A 25,922-nucleotide genomic window follows, 5' to 3' on the forward strand; every position below is an offset into this window, starting at 1 on the left:
ACCAACTATCTAAGCTAGGCTGCTCCACCACATCTCTTACTTGGTTTTCTTCTTATCTAAATAAGAGGGAACAATCAGTCAGATGGCACAACCAACAATCTGAATATCAGCCAAATAATATCGGAGTCCCACAAGGATCAATTCTGGGGCCCTTACTCTTCAATGCCTTCATTAATGACCTGCACAAAGTCTGTCAACAAAGTAGCCTCATCCAATATGCAGATGATTCTACAATCATCTCCGCTGCCAACAACTTCTCATATCTCCTGCCAACCACTCAAAGGGCTTTCTCAACTATAGAAGCCTGGCTAAATAATGCACAATTGCTGCTAAACCCCAAAAAGACCAAATTATTACTTTTCTCAACAAAACAACCAGATATACAATTCAGGATCTTCTCTCTAAATAATACTGAAATTGAAATTGTAAATACGGCAAATTATTAGATATAAGTATTGATGATAAACTCACCTTTGAACCACATATTCTGAGCATAATAAAGAAAACTCATTTCAAACTAGGGAAACTTTACTGTCACAAACTTTATCTGGACAACCACACCAAATTCAAACTGGCCACTACACTACTCAACCCTTCTCTACTATATGACGGTGCCATTTTTACTAACCTTCGTGCATCACTGAGCAATAAACTGCAATCCTGCTATTATAAAATAGCCACAATTCACCTCAGGTATGCCCAACTGTTCCCACCATTGCCAGGCCATCTCAGAATTGAACTGGCTTGACTTTTCCTACTATCTTAACTATGCCCAACTAACTCTAGTGCATGAACTTATTTTCAAACCAGACGCCTGCCGTGCTCTCTGCTCCATCCTTCATACATATACTCCAACAAGAACCCTCAGATCCACCAACAAAATGCTTTTAAATATAACCAAACCCAACAAAAGAGCTGAACAGAGCCTACACTCCCACTGCATAGCTAAACTTTGGAATTCCCTATCCTCCCATATAACCCAAATGGAAAGCTTGAACAAATTTAAATCAACACTAAAAAGCCACTACCTAGATAACCCTCACTGCACATGTAATACCAACAAACCACCTTAAAATGTTCTCATACTTAGAAAATTAAAGATATCATATGGCACACCACACACTAAATAATAGTCAAAGCTCAGCTAAATTCAAATATATCCTAGACATGTAATATTATGTTCTCTGTATTTATTTGATTAATTCACTATCCTGCTGTACAATGCCCAATTTTATTGTTAATCTCATAACACCTGAAATTGTCATGTTATGCATGAAACCTTTTTGTTCTAACATTGCCTAAAATTGAAATTTTTAAAAGTTAATTTTCCTAAACATATGTAACCTCTGTACTATTTTTGTTACAACTGTAATTGTTCATGGAGCTTTTATCCCAGGCCTCCACTGAAAATGGGTTGCTCTAACCCAGTGGACTTTCCTGGTCAACAAATGGCAATAAATAAAATAAAATAAATAAATAAAATCTATGAGCCAGATAAGGGTAGAATCATTTGCATTGTCTACAATGGAGGCCTGTTGTGTAGAAGTATGAAGATTGTTTATAAAGACAGTAAAAGGAAGAAAACCAGGGATAAAGCTTTGTGGTACACTGGTAATGATGGGTAGGTAAGGGAAAGGGTAGAATTCTGACTAGCTGGTGGTGTTCTGACAAATAGTTATTAAACCACTGAAAAAGTAGGTTAAGTGACACCCATTGTAGACAGTTATAGTAAGAGTTTTTTGAAAGCTTTTGATAAGTCTAGAAATAACGACGATCCAACTTAAATAAAACTGGGGACAGAAGTAATCTGTAAAAGTTAGGAGGGCAGCTGTAATGCTATGGGCAGGTGTAAAAACATGTTGAGTATCAGTTAGTAATTGTTCCTTGAAGAGATGCTGGAGTAGTTGCTTATTGGCACATTTTTCCAACATTTTGAGAAGATGGATAAGATGGCAATGGGTCTTAAATTAGATATCTCAGCAGACGTGCCACCTTCATAGACAGAGAGGAGATGGCATTTTTTCAGATGGTGGGAATATAGTGTTTACAAGAATGGTGACTGAATATGCAATGGCATTAGCAGCAGTCCTGAGGTATTCTGCAGGAAAGTTATCTGCAGAGGGTTAGCGTGGTTCAAGTTTGGATATATATATTTTTTTATGAAGAGGTAAGCAACAGGTGTTAGCATGAGGGTGAGGGTATTAGTGGATGGGGGTAGACATGGGTCAGGAAAGATTCACTGGTGAGGGCAGCCATGCTGTCAACTAAATACAAGTAAAACTTGATGTCTGTTTCCATGGGGGAGTTATTTGGACAAGGGTTACGGACATTGTTATTTCCTGAGTGTAAAATTTTGAGTGTAAAATTTGTTTAAAGGATGACCAGCATTTGTGGGGGTTATGTCTATGGTTACTTTGTAAATCAGAATAGTACAGCTTCTTATCAAAACGATCTTCCTTTTTGGCAAGGTTAAGGAGTTCTTTAAAGCGCTTCAAGTTGTGTGGAGTTAAGTTTCTGCCACTCTTTCCTTGCCTTGTCTCCGGTTAGGGTCTACTTCAGTTAGCTGAACTGCCTGGTTGTTGAATACCTACTCATCAACTCCTTTTTTGTCAAAGATGCACTTCAGCTAATGGTTCTTTTCATTGAATCTTTTCCCAGGAATAACCAACGATAGGCCATCATCTGGAATATGCCCTTTTCCCCACTGTAGTGCAATCTTGGAGTTGGTATATATAGTTAGGGGGGAGTGGGTGGTGTAGCCCCCCCCCCCACCTGGGTAGGTTTTAAACTTTATGATTTTTGATGTTCTTAGGTTGGCCTACCGTTGGTTATCACTGGGAAAAGTTTTAATGAAAACTCCATTTGCTGAAGTGCAGCTTCAACAAAAAGGGGTCAACAAACAGGTGTTCAACGATTATTTAGTTCAGCTAACTGATATAGACTCCTCTAGTTTGTGCAAGACTTCTACTTTGATTAGTAAGCCAAGGGGAAAATTTGATTTTTCTCCCTGCCTACATGGTGGGGGAATGTGTTTAGGATGCTTAAAAAAGTTTTGAACTGCCTCATCCTGTGGCAAGGCTTTTAGAATAGTCCAGTTAATTGAGTTCAGAGCAGATAAAATGATTCAGCACTAAAGTTTGAGAGATGAGTATTTTTGCATGCTTGTTGTTTGGCATGGTGAATAATGCATCTGATAGCATATGTAGAACAGTAATAACTAAGGGATTCGGGATGTAGTGTACTTACAAGGATCAAGGACCAGAATCCAGTCAAGAATGAGAATAGCATCCAGGGATTAGTTAGAGCAAGTAAGAAGCTGTTTGAGGCCATGAAGGTGGAAGCTAGAAGGACAGTTAGAAGTGAAAATGCTCCAGCTGATGATGTCATCACCTAGGATGATTGCTTCATTGGTAATACTGTGCGATATTTGGTAAAGAATGTCTTCAACAGTGGATGTATTGTTTACAGAAGTGATATATAGAACAATTATACAAAGAAGTTTGTGGTCAATTACTTGTTTGCAGAAGATAAGAACCTCTGTATTACTGAATCTGGGCAGACTTTTTGTAAGAGTAGAAACTTCATATGTGCTAGGATGGAGGGTAGCTGCCCATCTAGCTTTTTTTTGTTTAGCCTATCACCTCTAATGATGCTGCATCCTGGAGGAATCATCGCTGAGTGTTTTATATGAGGTTTTAGCCATGTTTCAGTAAAAGCAATAGTATCTGGTGCATAATGAGAGATCCCGGCATGCACAAATGCTACATATATTTATTGAGATAAAGTATAGTTGTTTGGAGACATCACAGGTGACCAGAGGCGATATGGGTGATAGGGGGATACATATGGAAGGAGGGCCTAGGTTAGAGTATAATTCTTGAAGAATAGTGGAGGGAGTGAAGTTGTTTTGGAACAGTAATTTTTATTTTTAATTTTTGTTTTGTTTTGAACTGGTAGTGAGGAGAGAGAGAAATTCTGTACTTAAAGTAAAGAGTAGGTGATGTGTCAAACAGCTGTGAAGCAATTTCTGGTGAGGAATTCTGGACAGAATGGATTAAATGGAGGCTTGAAGTAGGTAATGACATTTTGGGTGCAAACGTAATTTGATAATCTGAGAGGAAAGAAAGTAGTAGTAGAAGTAGAACAGTTATGTTAGTGAACAGCATATTTACAAGTGATGAGCTGGGGAGGCACTGAAGTTATAATCTTGTGAAGAGATGGGGAGGCACTGAAGTTATAATCTTGTGATGAGCTGGGGAGGCAATGAAGTTATAACCTTGTGAAGAGATGGGGAAGCAATGAAGTTGTAATCTTGTGATGAGCTGGGGAGGCAATAAAGTTATAACCTTGTGATGAGATGGGGAGGCAATGAAGTTATAATCTTGTGATGAGATGGGGAAGCAATGAAGTTGTAATCTTGTTATAAGATGGGGAGGCAATGAAATTGTAATCTTGTTATGATATGGGGAGGCAATGAAGTTATAAAGTGACATACAAAGATGTGTAAGAGTTAGAGGGATGTTAGGGAAGGTAAGAGTGATAACAGCAGTCAATGCGTTGGATAAGAAGTGAAACAAACACAGCTGAGAATCCAGAAGAGTACTCAGTGAGATGGTTAAGACAGATAAAGTTTAGACTCAAAGACAAGAACCTGCAGTACTAAATATGAATAAGAATAAACTGGTAAAAAAGGGGGCTGGAGTGGTATGAATAAGATGAAGTAAGATTGTGGGACTGGGTGAGCTGGTAAAGGAAGAGGTGAGTTTTTAGATCGGAAGGGAGTGCAGCAATGCAAAGGGAAAGAAGGGTGGATATTTACTGGGCAAATACAGAATGACTGACTAGGAAAGACCATGTCAGATGTACTGTGGTGGATGCTGTATTAATGTGCAACACTGAATGAGCGAGTGTGAGAATAGGAATAGGGATGAGAATATTAACACTGCTGTAACAGATGGAACACTGAATGAGCGAGTGTGCGAATAGGAATAGGGATGAGAATATTAACACTGCTGTAACAGATGGAACACTGAATGAGCGAGTGTGCGAATAGGAATAGGGACGAGAATATTAACACTGCTGTAACAGATGGAACACTGAATGAGCGAGTGTGCGAATAGGAATAGGGACGAGAATATTAACATTGCTGTAACAGATGGAACACTGAATGAGTGAGTGTGCGAATAGGAATAGGGACGAGAATATTAACACTGCTGTAACAGATGGAACACTGAATGAGCGAGTGTGCGAGTAGGGACGAGAATATTAACACTGCTGTAACAGATGGAACACTGAATGAGCGAGTGTGCGAGTAGGGACGAGAATATTAACACTGCTGTAACAGATGGTAAGAGGTGCGTGAATGTGTGGAAACTGTCCTGATGTGTGGCTGCATATAAATAGGTTTGTGATGACATTAAAAAGTGGGATTAAATGTGTGGATATAGGGGTGGCTGCAGAATTGGGGGTGGGAGGGGAGCGAAGCAGGCTACACCTCCCACTTTAGTGGGAGACAATCAGTCTGTGCCTTCTCAAACCCAGTGATATGGCTCACCAAGTCCAACAAAGGTAAGCAAACGGCCTAAAGCAGAGTTTTGCCATGGTGCTGTAAAGGACAGAAACTCGAAGTAAAGGTAGATCACTGTAAACTAGCAACAAGGCAAACTCTGCAGTGTGAGAGTAGTACAATTGCACTGATGTATCACTGGGTGCTCAGTAAAAACACAGCCTTCTGTACATGCAGTCTTGGCTCTGGCAATACTCAAGCTTTATGAAACAGGATAGGAAAACAACAGTTACCACAATTACCTACTATATTTAAAGCAGTAAACATGCAGGGAGGGGTAAATTGCAGGTGCCTCCGAATTCTTGTCGGCTTTTTCCTTTTACTGATGGATGTGCGTCACACTTTAAAGCAGCCTCTCTCCTGTACTTAAATTCCTCACATTTTGTAGTTTTATGGAAGACTAGTTTTATATAAGACTAGCAACTAGTGAGTCACATCCAAGCCATGCATCCAGAGGGACAGGACTAAGACAATTTGTTTTTACAGGTGGAAATGTGTGTGTACTTTACTTAAAAATGCCTTCTTCAGAAGTGAACTGTAGTGGTAATAGACTGCATTGTGACTGTCCTGGTGCCTATCTTTTACTTTGTTGTGCAAGGTAAATCATTACTATTATAATGTTAATTTTTTGAGCCCTGCTTAGATGTAGAGTGTACTGTGGGCACAAAGCTAAATATGTAGTTGTTTCTGTTTCAACATTTTTTCTGGTTAAAAAAGCTGAGTCTGTTAATGGCTTGTAAGGCTGCTTTTTATTTTCTCTGGTTAGATTATGTTTTTACTGCTGCAAGGACATACAACTACTGCCAACACACCTCTCAGCTGTCCCAATCTTTGTAGTACGCCCATATCTTTACCTCATATATTTGATCTGTACCCTATAAAATCTGTAGTTTTCTGGCAAATCATTTGGGTTTGAAGTCACTAAATAATGACAGATGTTTGAGTTTCATGCTTCATATCTTACAAAAAATGCTTACTAAACAAATTATTCTAGAACTTTCATTTATGACTGCAATACGTAAAATCTATCCCTTATTTTTTGGGCCTTTGTCACTTCATTACTTTTAGTTTTGTCCAGATTCCTTGCTGTAAGAGATTGAGAGGTATTGATACCATCTGTGTAAATAAAGAGTTTATGTACTTACCGTAACTTGGCATCTGTGTTATCCATGGCATTATTCCTTAAACAAGGGTCTTGGATCGGACATTGGATCCGAGCTGGTAACTTAGCACAGACAGATCCAAGGCTCAAGCTCCTCCCTCTCCCATAATCCCCTGCTGCCCTCTAATCCTCAGATCGAGCTTGCTAACAAGGCTAGTAACGCTATTCACAAATGGTAGAACGGAAAAAGAGTCCTAGACCCACAACACTCCAACTTCCTCAGAAGATCCAACAAGGAAGGAGGAATAGCTGGAGGGAAATGTGAGGAATAGTGACATAGGATAACACAGATGCCAGGTCATGGTAAGTACATAACTCTATCTGATGTTATCCATGTCATTATTCCTCACAGAAGGGTGACAGTCTCCAGCTACAATCTACCCTGGGAGGCTTCAAGGAAGGACATGTCGAAGCACTGTGGAATCTAAAGAAGCCCTGTTCCTGAAAACTAAATCCAGCTTGTAATGTGATATAAAGGTGTGAGGACTAGACCGAGTGGCGGCAGCACAAATATTATCAATGGAGAGTTTGGCCATGAAGCCTGAGGAAGTACCCACACACCTAACAGAATGACCCGTAACATTTCCAGAACTTCAAGATGCTTGCTGGGGTAGCCTGTAGAAATGCAGCTAGAGATCCATTTAGAAATAGTCACCTTAGAAATGGGGAGGCCACATCTGTTCTGGGAAAAGCCACAAAGAGTTGATCTGATATGCGAAACTCCTTAATCCTATGCAGTTAAAATTGTAATTGCCTGTGTACATCCAAAGTATGTAGAATGTACTCTCCTTTACTGGAATAACTGGGAAGGAAAAAGTACAGTTTTGTACCTACCATAAATGTAGATGTTCGAAGATCCACATTGCTGCAGTCCTTACATATGGGTAGTCCGCTGTCCTCGGTCGGCCCGAATACCAAAGTATTAGGCTGACGTCGGTCAAGGCGCTTAAAACTGACATCAGGACGTCAGGGTACAAAAGCGCATGACCGACGTCATTTCCTCAGTCTTTTCTTGCCCCAGATGTCAGAAGGCCCTAACAAGAAAGGCCAAAGCCAAAACCAGCAAAACTAACCAACCACCCGTGCACTAACCATATTTACAATATGTACAACACAAACCACACCACCACCTTCAGCAACAGAGGGAAGGAGGGAGGGTAATTGACTGCAGCAATGTGGATCTTGAACATCTACATTTATGGTAGGTACAAAACTGTACTATGTTCTTCATCTCACATTGCTGCAGTCCTTACATATGGGTAGAATCCCAAAGCAGAGGTAAGGGAGGATGGCAAAACTATAAAGCATTAGGAGCTGCCAAAATGCCCTGCAAAATTGCAGTGGCAAATCCAGCCCTAGATTTAGAGTAAAGTGGAAGGTGGTAATGCTTAGAGAAAGTATGCACTGAACTCCAAGTAGCTGCTTCCAAAATATCTTTAGTAGCCACCGACCTTCAAAAAGCTGTAGAAGTGGCAGTAGCCCTAGTGGAATGAGGCCTAATCCCAGCTGGAATCTCCTTACCATGATGGGAATAACAGAAAGCAATACAAAACCAATCCACTTAGAAATAGTTTGTTTTGAAACAGGTTTGCCCTGAGAACCCAAAGCAAAAGAAACAAACAACTGCTGAGACTGCCTGAACCCTTTAGTTCTGCTCAAATAATATCGCAACTGTCTGTGTATATCCAAAGTGTGCAAAATCCTTTCCCTTTATTTTGGGGGTTTGCATAAAAAGTAGGCAAATGAATAGTTTGGTTTAAAGCCACACTAGAAACCACTTTAGGCATAAAAGAAGGGTTAGTACGCAAAGACACCCTATCCTTGTGGAAAATTAAGAAAGGCTCAACTGCCATAAGGGCCTGTAATTCAGAAACCCTTCGCAGAGGTAATGGCCAACAAAAAAGCAGTCTTCCATGATAAATATTTCAACTCTGCAGATGCTGCAGGCTCAAAAGGTTGTACAGTGAGTTTCTCCAACACAAAATTGAGATCCCAAGCAGGAGTAGGAGCTCTACGTGGGGGTCTTATATTCTTTGCCCCTCTAAGGAATTGCTTAAACAAAGGCTGAGAAAATAATGGTGGGTCACAGTCATAGTGAGCAGAAATTGCTGCAGCATGAACCTTTATAGAGGAGAAGGACAAACCTTTGTCCAATAACTCAGTAAAGTATTGAAGCGCAACACTTAAATTAGGTTTAGAAACATCAAAGTCCTTTGCTGTACTCCAAAATAAAAATCTCCTCCATTTATCTGCGTAAACTTTCCTTGTACTAGGCCTTCTGGCCTCCAAAATAACATTCAAAACTTGTTGTGGAAGCTGAGACCCTCCAGGGTTTAAAACAGAATATGCCAGGCTGTCAGATGTAGAGAATGAAGTTTGACATTGAGTAAATGACTGTTCTCCTGAGACAGCAGGTGAGGAATCGAAGGCAAAGGCCATGGAGGCTCCGTACCAGACTTCTCAGTAATGGGTACCAGTGCTGTCGAGGCCAATCTGGAGCTATTAAAATCATGTTTGGCTTGTCCTGTCTGACCTTCAGGAGTACCTTTGGGAGGAGAGGCAGAGGTGGAAAGGCATACACGTGAAGATTGCTCCAATTGAATGAGAGAGCATCCACTTTCCAAGCTGTGGGATGAAACCTTTTGTGCAAAACTTTGGCAGCTGGTAATTTAGTGGAGAAGCGAACAGATCTATGTCTGGAGTTCCCCATAACACTGTCAATCTCTGAAATACATGAGGATCCAATTTCCACTCGTGGGGATCCATAATTTGTCTGCTCAACACATCTGCTAAGGAGTTCTGTGCTCCTGGCAGAAACCTTGCCTGAAGATTTAGCTGTAAACTGAGAGCAGTCTCCCACAAAATCATTGCTTGTCTGCATAGAGGATAAGAATGCGTTCCCCTTGCTTGTTGATGTACCACATGACAGTTGTGTTGTCTGTTTGAATCAACACCTGCCCTGGAAGAAGTAAATCCTTGAAAGCTATCAATGCAAATTGGACTGCTAACATCTCCTTCAAGTTGATATGTAGATGTTGAAGTCTGGCAGGCCACGTGTCTTGTACCCATTTTCCATTTAGATGAGCTCCCCAAGCTTTGTCTGAGGCATCTGTCGTTAAAATCTGACTCGCCTCTGGCCGGGTCACAGAGAGTCCCTTGTTTAGGTGACATTCCTGAGCCCACCACAAAAATTCCTTTTGAATGCAAGGTATTATCTGAATGACAGTGTCCAAATCTTGGCAGTGCTGTGTCCATACATTCTTGAGATACCATTGTAGCTTCCTCATATGCAGTTTGGCATTGGGAAGTACCAGAATACAAGATGCCATGAACCCCAAGGCTTGAAGGACTGTCCTTGCAGTCAGCCTGGACTGACGAGACAATTGGTGGAAGTAAAGAGAAAGATTCTTTTGTTTGTCCGGGGTCAAAAGGCCATCTGGGATGCTGTATTCAGTCTCACACCCAGAAAGCACATGTCCTGAGAGGGTACTAGACTGGACTTTATTTCGTTCACAGAATACCCCAGGCATCTTAACACTGCCATCACATACTGTAAATGATGAAGAAGTTCGTCCTTTTCTTGGGCCAGAATCAGGCAATCGTCCAAATAAGGATAGATTTGTATTCCTCTTAGCCTGAAGAAAGCTACCACTGGAGCCAGAACCTTCGTGAACACTCTGGGCACAGTAGATAAGCCAAAGGGCAATGCAGAGAACTGATAATGTGAAGTCCCAGCCCGAAAACGCAGATACTTCCTGCAACTGGGCCTGATAGGAACATGAAGGTAAGCCTCCTTGAGATCCAGAGTCACCATCCAGTGATCTTTGCCCAGCAGAGGTAAAAGCTGTTGTAACGTCAACATTTTGAACTTGGGAATGTCCAGATATGTGTTGAGGATAGATAAATCCAAAATTGGTCTCCACGTGTTTCCTTTCTTTGGTACTAGAAACAGGCGAGAATAAAATCCTAGGCCCACTTCTGGCAGAGGGACCGGTTGTATGGCCCCTATTTGAAGTGGTAGAGAAATTTGTTTGTGAGCCTCTAGTCTTTGCTGAGGAGGAACGTCCGGCATGCCTTTGAAAGGAGGCAAGGTATGGAAATAAAACTTGTAACCTTGGTGTATGATATCCAATACCCATTTGTCTTGGGTAATCAACATCCAATTTTCCTTGAAGAGTGCTAACCTTCCTCCCAAAGGTGCTGCCAGGCAAGAAGGATCTGGCAGCTGAAAAAGTAGGTCATTGGGCCTGTTTACGAAAGGACTGGCCCCTGCCCTCACCAAGATTGTGCAGGTGAACTCCCTGTTCTAGGTCTGAAAGAACTCTGAGCTCTGCCCTACCACGCCTAGATCTACCCCTAGACTGAGAATCATAAGAAGGATACGTCCACCCCTTAGCAGGCCAATTCCTACTAAACTTGGAGGCTGAACTTGCAAAAATCTTTAACAGCCTGCATAGACTTAGCCTTGTCTTCCATTTTCTTCAAGACTGACTCCACAGGTGAACCAAACAACACATCAGACTGCAAAGGAGCATCCAAAATCCTTGTCTTAACATGGTCAGATAAATTCTGATCCTTCAGCCAGGCGTGCCTGCGAAGAACTGAGCCAGTGGCAGCCACCCTAGACGAGGCCTGCACAGCATCAAAACCACACTGTAATGAATGCTTACCCACCTGTTCAGAGACATGCACCAAATCTTGTAATTCTTTACACTCAATGCCTTCCGCCAGCATCCACCTTAGACTTCAATTGAGAAAGAAGAAAGTTTTGATATTTCAACATATGAAACTGGCAATTCAAAGCCCTCATAGCTAAGGTAGAAGATGTATAGACCTTCTTTCCCCATCTATCCAAAGCTCTGGCTTCTTTATCTAGAGGAACCGGATTTTTACAACAGAGGCCTTGACACCCTTAGGTCCCTGACTAATAGTTTCTGGGTCCGCCCTAGGACTCTTATAAAGATATTTATGAGCCTCAGGCACCCTGTAATACCTATCCGGTTTAACAGGAGCAGGAGGCAGAAAATCAGGATTAAGTGAAGCCTCTGCAAACACATCTTCCACAACATCCAGAACAGGGGGTATAGCCAAGGGCCTATGCTGGGGTAACAGCAAAAATTCCCTAAGCCTTTTCCGAGAATCAGAGAAGTCCTGACCTTCCCACTTAAAATGTTCCCTCATAGAATGAAGTGTCTCTGAAAAAGAAAAATCCTCTGGAGGAGAAGCAGAAGGAGTGGAATCATCTGCATCAGAATCAGAATAAGGAGAGTACTCCTGCAAGTCTTCAGCTGAAGACTCTGAAACATCCAAAGCTTGCTCAAAACTTCCCAACTCTGGCTCCACCCTAGGCCTCTTATCAGGAGGGGGCAAAGAACCTCTAATCAGAGTAATCAAATCTTCTGCCATTTTAAGCATGTGCTTCTTAGGCACAGACCCTGCTGAACTAGGAGTGACACCAACAGAAGCTAAAACTGGCCTGCCTCTGGGAGAAGCCTTGGAAACAGAAGGAGAAGGCCTAACCACCCTAGGAAGGGAGGGGAGTACAGTAACTTGAGAAGCCCCTTCAGCCTGACCTGCCTCCTGAGAGACCACCTCCTGCAAAATCAAAGTCTCCCCCTGAGACTCCAGAGAAGTCTCCGCCGGAACCACCGGTTCCACTGAAGCCTCTAAAGAACCGGCGTCCGAAACGGACGACTCATCTTGCCTGGGTTTAGCTGCTTTGTCTTTGCGCTTCTTGAGAAGCGGGCGCGGAGAATCCGACGGCATATTATAATTGCACCGCTTCCCAAAGACCAGCCTAGCACAATCTAACCTTCGCTAATAGTGCGTTTATTGAACCTAGCACAAAAGCGACACCCAACAACGTCGTGCTCAGGCCCCAAACAAGGAATACACAAAGAATGATAATCCCTATGCGGTATCTGTTTCCCACAAGAAATACAGTTATTCACTTTCTCTGCCATCCGGTAAAACACTGTGGCAAGAAAAACAAAATATTCCCCAACGGGGTACTTAGCCAACTTGGATTTGGTCTGAAACTCCGAATTCGAAAAATTTCAGAACGCCGAACGGCACTTGCAACGCTGCTTCTGCATCGGACCATGCAGCAAAAAAGACTGAGGAAATGACGTCGGTCATGCGCTTTTGTACCCTGACGTCCTGATGTCAGTTTTAAGCGCCTTGACCGACGTCAGCCTAATACTTTGGTATTCGGGCCGACCGAGGACAGCGGACTACCCATATGTAAGGACTGCAGCAATGTGAGATGAAGAACATCTGGTAATTGAATATGCTGGCTTAGATTAGATTCAGAGGCAGCCTTGGGCAAAAAGGATGGATTCATTCTAAGAGACACTGTATCCTTGTGAAAGACCATATACAGAGGAGCAATTGAAAGAGCTTGCAATTCAGACACCCTCTTAGGTGAAGTTATGGCTATCAGGAAGGCCGTTTTCCAGGACAAGAATGTGAAATTACATGAACTGGCAGGTTCAAATGGACTCTGAGATAGAGACTGCAACACTAAGGTTAAATCCTAAGGAGGCAAGGGATTCTTAACTGGTGGTCTTAGAAAGAAAACGTCTTTCAGGAATGCTTTATAGAGCCTGGAAGAGAACGTAGGCTCACTGTTTTCATGAAAATTAGAAATTGATGCCAACTGGAGCTTAACAGTAGAGAAACTTGCCCCTTCCTGAAAAAGTGAGGACAAGAACAAGAAGATATTTGATACAAAAGTGGAGAAAAGATCCAAATTCCTGTCTTAGCCCTGATAGGAAACCTTTTCCGTTTGCTATTATACACCTTTCTGGTAGGTTTCTGGGAGACTAGGATAATATTTTTGATGGGGGAAACTAGCCTGGACTGTTTAAAAATCACTGGAATTGGAGAAACCATGCAGTTAGATGAAGGGTCCAAAGATTTGGAAGAGGAAGCCCCGAAGGATGGGAGATCAGATCTTGAAAGGATACAGTATCCAAGTGGGATACTTCAGATTAAAAATCACTGGAATTGGAGAAACCATGCAGTTAGATGAAGAGTCCAAAGATTTGGAAGAGGAAGCCCCGAAGGATGGGAGATCAGATCTTGAAGGGATATAGTATCCAAGGGGATACTTCAGATGAGACCTGAGGAAGGGGAACCATGGTTAATGAAGCCAGAAAGGGGCAATGAGGATCAGGGATGTCATCAGGCACTGCCCTTTCTTCAAAACTTTGGGGGATAAGAGAGACAGGATGATAAGCACAGAGGAGACGCGGAGGCCAATCATGGACTAGAGCATCCCTCTGTGACTCCCGGGGCTGAAGTACATGCTGCATTTGATGTTGGTTGGGGAGACAAAGAGGTCACAGCATGGCTGACACCAGTGATCGAAAATCTGCTTTGCCACCATCAGATTTAAAACTTCTGAGGACTCAAGATGGTTCTGTCGAGTTTGTCGGCCAACAAATTGGAGACACTACGTATATGTGCTGCAAGAAGAAAGCACCTGGAGGATATCGCCCATTCCCACACTCTCATGGCCTCTCTGCATAACAGGTAAGATTGTGTTCCCCCATTTGTTGATATACCAGACCACTGCCATGTTGTCCATCTGAACTGCAATCGTCCCCAGAGGGAGGCAGTACTGACAGACTTGCAACATCTGTAGGACTACTCTCATCTCTAGAATGTTTATGTGCAACTTGGCCTCCACAGGAAACCACGTGTCTTGAACAGTTCTCCCCGGAAATGCCCCCTCACCCCACCCCAACAGGGAAGCGTCCATGGTCACCATTGGCTTGGGCAGAGGGAGTGAAAAGAACCTGCCTAAGATGAGATCCTGAAACTGAAGCCACCAAAGAAGGTGACATCTGCACACAGGCATCAGTTTTATGGACATAGGTTGAGACGGAACAGACCACTGAACTGCCAGGGTCCACTGTAAAGCCCACATATAATGCCTTGCTAGAGGAACAGGCTGTATGGCTGCAGCCATGGATCCTAGCATCTGAAGAGTCAAGTGGACCGGAAGATGAGAAAGATCTAAGATCTGCATGATCTGCTCCCAGATCAGCCGAACTCTATGTAGAGGCAATTCTGCAATCTCTGAGATGGAGTCTAGCTGGACTCCTGTGAACTCTAACCTTTGCATAAGGACCAGATTTGACTTTGAGAGGTTGACTGTAATCCCCAAATGACTGAACAGAAGTAGGTCATATTGTATGGCTTGTGACAGTCAGTGCCTAGTGGATACCTTGAGGAGCCAATTGTTGAGGTATGGAAACACCTGACACCTGAAATCCCTGCAGCCGCAGGTGAGCTACTACCACTGCCATATATTTGGTAAACACCCAGGGGCTGTGGTGAGTCCAAGGGATAGGACTCTGAACTGGTAATGATCAGCCCTTAATAGGAAGCAAAGGTGTCTCATCGATTGCCTGTCTATCTTGATGTGGTAGTAAGCATCCTGGAGATCCACTGAGCACATCCAGTCGTCCTTGTGTAAGAGAACCAGAATAGACTGAACAGTGACAATGCAGAACTTGGACTTTTTGACCGACAGATTTAACTCACTGAGGTCGAAAATAGGATGCAGGTCCCTGGTCTTTTTTGGCACTAAAAAGAAGCGAGAGTAAGTTCTGGATCCTCTTCTCCTGCTGGGACCTCTTGGATGACTCATTTTTGAAGAAGTTGTTGAAATTCCTTGAAGGCCAATTCCCTCTGATGAGGTGGAACATCTGAGAGATACCTTCGTGTTGGAGGGAGTTGAAAAAAGGGAATGAAGTAATGCCAGGAAACGATGTTTAACACCCAGTGATTGGAGGTAATGTTTGTCCAGGATAGTGGGTAAAGGGAAATACAACCCCCGACTACCCTCCAGGACAGACAGTCAAGCAACTCTTCAGGAGAGCTGAAAGGGCCGCTCAGAGAAAGATTCCCTGGAGCCCTGATTTTGTGGACCCACCCTTGCCTCTAGGGAGGTTTCTGCCATTGAATCCTCTCCCCCTGCCTCTGGATGAGGAATCAACAGGTGCATCCTGGAAGGAAAACTGTGACTTCTGGAACCACAACTTCCTAGCTCCTCATTGAGTCTTGGAGAAAGACCTCGGAGTAGTAGAAAACTTGATCCCAACCATGGACAAAGTCTTCCCTTCCTGCTCACTATGGGTCAAAATGTCCTTCACAGAGGGTCCAAAGAGAGTGGACCCATTAAAGGGAACATAGATAAAAGATACTTTGAAGGGTTCCGCAAACCCACATAGTTGTAACCAAGCATGCTACCTTATAGCTATCCGGGTACCTGCCACTCAAAAGGTAGCTTCCTCAGCATTGGAAATTAGCCCTATTAAGGAATTATTGAGGGACATCAGAGAAGATAGCTTGCGAGACACCTTCTTGAGGTCCTCCACCAGCAACAACTTTATAAGGGAAGTGGTGAGTTCATAGGTTGGTACTAGGCTATCGGCCCAGGGCCTATACAAGCCTAGCCATAACAATTCCCTGGCTATTTCTTCCCACAATATTTACTTCCCTGGGCCCCTGACTAGCAGGGCGACTGACGTGATCCCCGGGGTGAATTTCCTATCTCCCATCCAGTTGTCAAGGTTCCTTTTGAAGAGGGCCAAGGAGGCACTCTGCTTGACATGTATGGGCAGTCTATTCCAGAGTATGGGGTGTCTCTGGGTCAGGAACCTATCCCTCCAGCATGTTTTGTTCATTGTGATGACAAGGTTTAGATCCCTGGAGCATGTGGCTCTGAGGGATTGGGATTTCTTTAAGAGGAGCATGTCCAACAGCTCAGGGGTTGACATGGCCTTGTATGTTAAGCAGAGATCACCTCTGAGTAGACGATATGCCACAGAGTATAGCTGGAGTTTTTCAGACGGTCAGCATATGGCATCTGCTTTAGGCCTGTGATTCTTTTAGTGAGGTATTTCTGTGGCCTTTCCAGCTGTTGCAGATGTCTTGTGAGGTACATACCAAACGGGGCGTTATACTCTATAATGGGTCTAATGAGGGAGGAGTACAGTGGGACAATGACCTCCTTTTTTCCTGGATGAAAATCCCTTAGTGATGAGGTGTGTCACATAGAAGGATTTCCTGACTGTTGTAGTGATGTGGTTATCGAAGGTGAGACCACTGTCCACCTGTGTCCCTAAGTCTCTCATCACACTTTTGATGTTTAGTGTACTGCCACCTATGTGGTAATTCATGGGTACATGTTTTTTTCTAAAGGGGATACCTATACATTTCTTGGCATTAAGCTTGAGCCCATGGCTCTGGCACCAAGCATCTGTTTCTGTAAGGCCCTTTTGTAGTTTTTTGACCAAGTCCCTTTGGAGGCAGGTGAAGTGTGCCAAGTAATTAACTGCCCTCAGTCCAAAGATAGCTGAGGCAAACACATGCTTCCCGTGCCAGTCAATTGCTTGAGACTCACTGTTTGGGGGATGAACCGTGGAGCTCTGCACCACCAACTCCTTGGTGTCAGTAGCAACCATGATGGCATTGACCAGAACTCCTTTTCTCCAGAAGGGTTGGTCTGCTGGAGGGCTAAGGAACTTATCAGCTTGCTTAGGTACTGGTTCCACAGTGGTGGGTTCGTTCCAAGCCCTGCTGGCAATAAGATCCACCAACTCGCTGTTGGGGGGGGGGGCTCAGAAGTAGATGGGCCCATTCCAAAAGTCTTCAGGAATACAGACTCCTTCAAAGATGGGGGTTGGGGAGAACATCCAGCCTTCTGCTTTAGGATCTCAAGGATGTCCCAAGGAGACATCACTGGGTGGAGATCTGGGGGACCCATCACCTTCATTAAGGTCCATGTCCTCTGTGAGGGACTCAGTGGGAGAGTCCAATTGCCTCCTCTTGTACTTTCTCTTATGAGGTGCCACCTCCATGGGGGGCACTGAAGAGGACTTGGAAGATGCAGTGACCCCGTGTGGGTAGGAAACCCCCTGAAGGCTCAAACAGGATGGCTGACACTGGACAGGATGGGAGGCCTCACCAAAGGTACAGAAGGGCAGAGACAGACTGGAGGGGCGGCAGATATGGCTTCAGGCCTGGGGAAGGTCCTTTCTATTACCCAGAAGGCCGATGGGATGGAAGCGGTCCCATCTCCAATCTCGGAGGGCAAAGACCTCCACCTGGAGAGGAGGAATGAGTCTCGATACAGCACCATGGCCCCCAGATGATACTGGTCCGGAGCTATCAAGGGCCAAGGCCTCTAAGGGAAGAGATCAGTCTGAAAAGCCCGGATCAGACTCTGTCCCCGTGCAGCTGGCGCCAACCACTCCAGCACAGGGCCCACTCTGGTCGGAGGGAGGAGGAACAGAGCAGACCAGAGGGACCCTAACGGGGTTGAGAAAAAGGGGATACTCTACATCATTGGGATCTGACCCCAGGCATCCAGGGCCCAAAAATTCTGAAGCCCCTGGGGTTGGAAGAGGAGAATGGAGAGTTAGGATTGGAGAAGCTCCCCTAGCCGGGTGGGCTGGGGATGCCAGAAGCCCCAAATCTATCTGGACTTTGAGGAAGTTCCTCATCATCCTGTCCATATCTGAAGGCAACAAACTCCTGGATGATCTAGAGGAAGTGAAAGAATGGGCAGACTTGGCTGGAGACCCTGAGGATCTCGTTGGTGATCTGGACTTCAGTTCCGGGTCTAGGAGCAGACTGGAAAAAATGCCTATAGGATCCATGTGAAGCTGTATCCTCAATAACTATAAGTGGATCCAACAAGCCTGTCAGATAGGATGGCCGAGAAGAAGACATGATCAGATCTGATGAACTGGTCTGACCCTGACTGGATCAGAGAGCCTCTAATCTGAGGAGGTCCTGGATCCAGTAGAAGAATCCAAAGATCTCGGATCCCAGACAGCCTGTCTGGAGTCGGATATGGGGATCTAGGATGCGACAGCATTGGCTTTTTAGAAGCCACCAAGGGCATGGAAGGGGTCTTCCACTTAGGGTCAGAAGAGGAAGCATTAGGAGGGGAAACATAAGGACCACCTGCACCATATCTTTAAGGAGCAGCTTATCATGCTGCTCTGCCAAAGCCTTGGGGTTGAATGTGGCACAGATGTCACATTCAACCTGCAGGTGGGAGCCCCTAAAAAATACAAGTACTCTTCATGCGAGTCGGAATTGGGCATCATCTGACTGCATGAGGAGCACTTTGTAAAACCACAGGGCTTTTCAGACATGAAGACAAAAGACCTAACACAAAACGGACTAACAACAAAGAGGGTATCAAACGCCTAAAGGACAAAGGGAAACTACTCAAAAAGCTAGGAAATCTAAGGGAGAGGAGGTTAACTACTAAACAATAAACTAAAGAGAAACTAAACCCAACAAAGTTAAACTAAATTATAGCCAAATAAACTGAACTGAATCACTTATCTGTAGCGAGAGCCAGGGAACACATCTGTAGCAAAATGTGGCAAACAAGATCTGAAGCTCAGGGTAGCAGGGGATTATGGGAGAGGGTGGAGCTTGAGCCTTGGATCTGTCTATGCAAAAGTTGCCAGCTTGGATCCGATTTCAGATCTAAGACCCTTCTGTGAGGAATAACGACATGAATAACATCAGATATCAAGGTTTTAATGGTTGAAATGTTTTTCCCCCATCCTTAGCTGTGGGATCTACTGTGCGCCTATATCATTAACCATTCTACCTTCTTAAATTGTTTGTAATGTTAAAAATTCCCTTTTCACTTCCACCATTCAGGTCTCCAGGAAATCTATATGGTAAATCAGATAGAACTACTTTACAAAATTGTTACGTTTCATAGGGTCTACTTATAAATTTCGAACTTTCAAAACATCGACTTTCTTAATGTCAAGACCATAAGATCGAAGTTTTGAAACTTTGAAATTTAAATAAAAAAACAAAAACTATTTTTTTACATTGCCCCCCCCCCTGCACTCCCACACCCACTGCTAATTAAATATACCAATTCCAAGATCATACTACAGCAATGAAAACAGTAAATATACCATTCCATGCTGTACGCAATCTCCATTTAAATGGTTTGAAGTTTCAAAACTTCGATCTTATGGTCTCAACCATAAGAAAGTCAACGTTTTGAAAGTTCAAAATTTAGAAGTAGACCCATTTCATATCCTAGTGTTTTCCATTCAAGTTTTTCAATCCAGATCTATCAAATGCCAGTGTTTTTCATGCCAATTATTTCAGATACCATACTTTTCATGTCATTTTTAAAGATGTCTTGTTTTCCAAACCATTTTTTTTTAAATGCCAGTGTTTTTTCAAGCCAGTTCTTTCTAATGTCAGTTCTGCTATGTTATGGTACCCTACTAATATAGTTCTGCTAAATGTGCTATACATCAGGTAAGTACATATTCAAGAATGAAGCAGCTTTATCACAGTTTATCATCAATAAGAGAATGTGCAAGTGGCAGGATGTATGGAAAATGGAATTTGACTGAATTGAGAAATGCAATAATCTGAAAGCATTCTGTAGGTACTGCAAAAAGGAATTCTTAGTCACCCATGGTGGAAGAAACAATGTCACATGTCATGAGGCAACTGACTGACATAAGACTGCTACTCTGCAAGCAAAAATAAGCCACCTGACAACAAAGTGGACAAGGAACACAGACGTTGAAGTACCAGAATTCAAGATTGTTGCAGCAGGAGCCTCTGAGGTGTTCCATGCAATTAAGCATAACATCCTATAACAGTTTGGATTATGCAATAAAATGGGCCAGCCAGTTGTACAAAGACTTGGACCTTGAGAGAAACTATCTTGCAAAAGGACCAAGACTGAAGCCATCATTAAAATGTTCTGGGACTGTATCCATTAAAATGCCTTCTACATGACCTGGCACTTCATTTGCCATATCATCTGATGCTTCCAACAAGTAACATATAAAACAGTGGGAGAGATGTTGAACTAGAACAAAATAGGGCAACACGGATAATTATAAGTACATAAAATTTGTATCTGATGTTGTCCATTTTCATCTGATTCAATGAATCACTAGCTACATAATTTCCTGGGTGGAATTAAGGAAGGATATTCCTGAGAACAGCAGATCCAAAGGAGAGTACTCTGGACTGTACTTCCAGTTTATAATGAGACACAAAAGTATGTACTGTAGACCAAGAAGCAGCTGCATAAATCTCACCAATAGGAAACTGACACTGAAAAGCTCTGGAAGTTGCCACTGCCATTGTAAAATAAGCTTTTTTTAACAGAAGGGGTAAACCCACACTGTTACAAACAAATGAAATACAGCTTGAAAGCCATCTTGAGAGACTGACTTTTGAGACAACCCATCCCAGTTTGATTTGGATATGACAATGAATAGTTAGTCTTTAATTCTATGCAAGTAAAATCTAAGCCGTCTATCAACATCCAATAAGTGCACTGCTTACTCTCCTTTATTGAAAAAGTTTGGAAAGAAAACAAGGAAATTAATGGACTGATTTATATTGAATTTGGATGCCACCTTGGGAATGAAAGAAGGACTTGGTTTCAGGAAGACCCTATCTTTATGAAAACCAAGTACAGTGGTTTATATGAGAGGACCTGTAGTCCTGAAATTCTCTCAGCAGAAGTAAATGCCACCAAAAAGATAATTTTCCATGTCAAGAAAGTATAGTTGTGTAAAATCTTATCCTAACAGTAGATGTTCTTGTCTTCACTGCTGCACTGTTCCTAACCTTAGGGATTTCCTGCCAAGGATAATGCAATGTCTGGCCAGTATACCAAAGCCTTTAGATCTTGTATGTGCCATAAGTCACACATATGCTCCCTGTACAGGACGTAGGGAATAAAGGTGAAGTAAGGATGCAGATACCCAGAAATGATTTGCCCCAATAGGTGGCTTATGCACATCCAAAGGGATCAAATGCAGATGGAAAAGGGGAGACCCTCAGCCAGGAGAGTAACCAAATCAAAGCCCAAAAAGGCAAAAGAGGGATGGGGAAGGGACTGAATACTGCAACAGTGAAGAGAAGGATATCTTCTGTTATGGTAAGATTTTATACAACTATACTATGTCCTTCTATATCATAGTTGAAGTATTCTTAACCTCAGACAGAGTACAAAAGCTCAAGGAAAGAAGTAGGAGGTGGAAGGTCGGGAAGAGCCCTCAAACTCATGCAGGATGACCCTATCAAAACCTGCTCTGGACCTAGAAACAAAATCAAATTTATAATGCTTAGTAAAGTATGCACTAAAGACTAAGTAGCAGCTTCAAGGATGGAATCTGTGTCCAAACCCTTGAAGAAAGCATCAGAAAAGGCAATAGCCCTAGTGGAATGAGCTCTAATGGAAGCAGATTGACACTTGCCATGAAAGGAATAACAAAAGGAAATGGAAAAATAATATATTTAGAAACAGCCAAACCCAATATCCTGGGATGAAAAGAAAAAAACAGCTGGTCAGACTTATAAATGGCCTTAGTCTTAGCCAAATAAAACCTGAGTTGTCTGTGCAAATCCAAGGTATGCATGACCCTTTCATTAGAAGACTGAGGAGAGGGAAAAAAGGGGGGAGTTGTACCATCTGATTCAAGGGCAACTCATCAACAACCTTTGGCATAAAAGAAGGATTAGTGCGAAGGGACACCCTGTCCCTGTGACAACATAAAATAAGGAGGAATGGCCATAAGGGCCAAAAAACTCAAAAATCCTCCGAGCAGAAGTAAGAGCAAGCAATAAAGCAGTATTCCAGGTAGAGATTTGCAAAGAAAGTGAAACTGCAGGTTCAAAAGGAGACAGGGTCAATTTTTCCAAAATAAAATTAAGGCCCCAAAGAGGAGGAATAAGCTTTCTTGGGGACCTAAGATGCAGGATGCCTTTAGGAAACTGTTTGATGCCAACACAAGAAGCCAAAGGAGAACTCAAGGGGAGAGAGGCAGAATTAGCTGACAGAAGGCCCTTTACAGAAGAACAGGCCAAGCCAGACTGCAGCAAATCTCACACACACACACACACACACACACACACACACACACACACACACACACACACACACACACACACACACACCTACCTAGACACACACACACACACACACACACACACACACACATGAAAAACACAGAGAAAGCCTGTAGAATAGTGTGTGTGCTGTATCTTTAAGAAGCACTTCAAGGTCGGCGCGTGCATATAAACAGCAAGCACATGCTAGCTTCAGTGCCATTTTGAGAGTACAGCCAGAGAGTGAGCATGTATGAGTGTAATAGCCAATTTGTTTATCGAAGTTAAAGTTATTAAGCCTTAATCCTGATGTGTTTGTACATAATAAAGCTGCTTGAACAGAACCCACAAAGACTCGTCTATTTTATCCTGACTGGATGAGCGACATGGTGTCAGAAGTGGGATTCCGGAGACTGCTTTTCAGAGCTATGAAGTGCAGAGATAACAGTGAAGGTAAAAACAAGCACGAAAAAGGGCAAGAAATAAACCAGAGGTAATGAAACTTGCACTAACGATTTATTTTAAAAAAAGATCAAATAGAGCATTACAAGGGCACAAACTACATTATTAAACAAGCGAGAGGGACAAAAGGTTTATTAAACAAAATGTTTAAAATTAAGATATTTTATAAAATGATTATCAGAAAAGCACATAAGGGGTTTGGAATTACCTCAGAATTACAAAATGAGTATGTTTAAAGCAAAACGGGCTTGTTTAGAGTAAAACGAGCACAAGAAAAGTATAATGGGCATGAAAAAAGATTAAATGAGCAAAGCAAATATAATAAGGGCAAAAAAAGGGCACATTAAGCATAAATAAAGCAAGACGACTGCATGTTTTTTGGCAAAATACTGTGTTTTTGCATAACTACTATTTCGCATTGTATTCAGGGCATAACTAGAGTTATTCGAAGTATCTCAAAGTGTGTAAAAGTGCTTACAGTGTGTGCTTATTACTGTGCATATATGCAAAAGAGTTTATTTGTGTGCAAAGTGCAACTATTTTATACAGTACAGTCAAAATACAGCCATTTCGAAATGTTTCTTGTTCTGGGTGTGTCTATTTGCAAAGTGCCACCAATGCAGAGTGTTTCTTGCACTGTAATGAGTTATTTATCAAAGTACAGCTATTTTGGGAAAAGTTTCAGTGTGCTGTGTACTCTGTTCGCAAAGTGCAGTTACTTTGAAAAGTTTCTTACTCTGAGCTTCTGATGCACAGTTCATTCACACAGTGCAGTTATTTTGAAATGCTTCTTACTCTGATAAGAGGGGATTTCTTACAGTACAATGATTTCAAGTGTATTACAGTGCCCAAGAGACTTATTTCGCAAAGTTCAGTTATTCAGAGGCTTGTGCTATAGGGCATGGTTACAAGTGCTGGCATAAATTTCTGGCATATGTATATGTGTGTGTGTTCATGCATATTTTCAAAAGCCTTCACTGGTATATGTTAATATGGCAGATGGATTTCGAAAACCATCACCATTGGTGTTTGATCAGAATATTGCAGAGAACTGGGAAATATTTGAGCAGGAGTGCGATATTTTTATGCAAGCAGCTTATTCTGACAAAGATGCATGCACCAGGGCATTCATTTTGCTAAACCTAGCTGGGTCAGAGGCTACTGAAAGAGAGCGTTCATTTGTATATGCACCAGCAGCGTATCAGGGAGAAAGTGAAAACTGTCATACTGTTGTACAGGCTGAATCAAGGGAAGATTTCGAGTGTTTGAAGCGCAAGTTCAGGGAAATGTGTAACCCCCAGACAAATATTACATTAGAGACGCATTTGTTTTACACAAAAGATCAAAAACCAGGGGAAGCATTTGCAGCTTACATTACTGACCTGATAAACAAAGCTAAAATGTGTTGGTTTGGTGACTTAAAAGATGAGCTGCTAAAGGACAGGGTTATGTGTGGTACTAATAGTGCTGCAGTGAGAAAGATTTTGCATCATGACCATGATTTAACGTGGAGCAAAGCTACTGAGAATTGTCAAATCCATGAAGTTACAGAAAGGCATGCAAGTATTGCTTGCAAGTGATAACAGCATTGTTTCAGCAGGCTCCACAGCAAATGTAGACAGCATGCAACATGTGGCTAGAAGAAGGACTAAGCACATGGCAGCTGCAACCCCTACGGGTTTACCTGGGAAGTCCCATAGTTTTCCAGCAAGTTCTAAGAAAAGGACATGCTCAGTGCAGTGCAAGGGTGAGTCAGCAAAACCCAAATCCAGCTTTATTGTTAACTGTCGCAACTGTGGTACCAATAATGAGTCTAAAAGAGAAAACTGCTTAACATTTGGTCAGCAATGCGACAAGTGTAAAAAACAACCATTTTCAAAAGTTTTGCAAATCAAGTAAACCTCACACAGCTATAAAGAAGGGTCACTCAAAAAAGCAAGTTGATCATATAGAGAACTGCATTTCTACTTTTTACGTAGATGGTGCATCAGTAATTGCTGAAAAGGTTGATGCAGTAAATTTGTTGGTAAAGAATGAAGTGTTTTGTACTGTCCAGATCAATGGTAAATCCACTGAGCTTAAAGTAGACACTGTCTCAAAATGTAATGTTATGTCAGCAGACACATTTACTAAGGTGAGAACTGGTGAACAACTCAATATGGCTAGTAGTGCAAAACTTGTTGCTTATGGAGGCGAAGAAATTCAAGCCGAAGGCTCAGTAGTGCTTTCATGCTATTTGTCTAACAACTGTTACAACTTGTTATTCTACGTAGTTCAAAGACCTGTGCATTCATTATTGGGTCTCAGAGACAGTTTGAGAATTAATTTGCTTTCTTTTACCAAAGATTTTATTTATTTTATTTTACATTTGTTGTCCGGGCTAGTCTAACTGGATATATGTCTATTTTCAGTAGAGGCCCGGGGAGATGAGCTCCGAGACATAAACAAAGACATACAACTACAATAAGAAATAGGAAAAAATATATTTATACAACAGTAACATATGTAGTACAACATACAGGTTAGCATGGGATATTCAATGAGGGCAAGAATCATAACAATGTATTTCACAGGTACAATGCATTATACAGGTAAGGTCAATAGTGAAAAGAAGTTAATTCTGTAGTGATATTGATAAAGTATTAACTTAAAAACCAGTACCCACAGAGCATAGAAGTAATGTAATATAGAGAGAGATGATAAAAATAGTAATAGGAAGGTATAACAGTAGGTGAGAAGTAATGGATAGGGAAAGTCCAGTTTGAAAAGATAGATGACTAGTCAGGCTTGGTACAAGGGCATAGC

General features: G+C 42.4%; 1 protein-coding gene across 3 annotated transcripts in view; it reads right to left on the bottom strand.

Moving 5' to 3' along the window:
• POMT1 (protein O-mannosyltransferase 1) overlaps window positions 1-25,922 on the bottom strand; it is a 1,532,857-nt gene that overhangs the window by 1,165,041 nt on the left and 341,894 nt on the right. The window lies entirely within an intron of this gene.

The sequence above is a fragment of the Protopterus annectens genome, chromosome 16.part0, assembly GCF_019279795.1.
Source record: "Protopterus annectens isolate FY-2018-M chromosome 16.part0, PAN1.0, whole genome shotgun sequence".
NCBI lineage: Eukaryota > Metazoa > Chordata > Ceratodontiformes > Protopteridae > Protopterus > Protopterus annectens.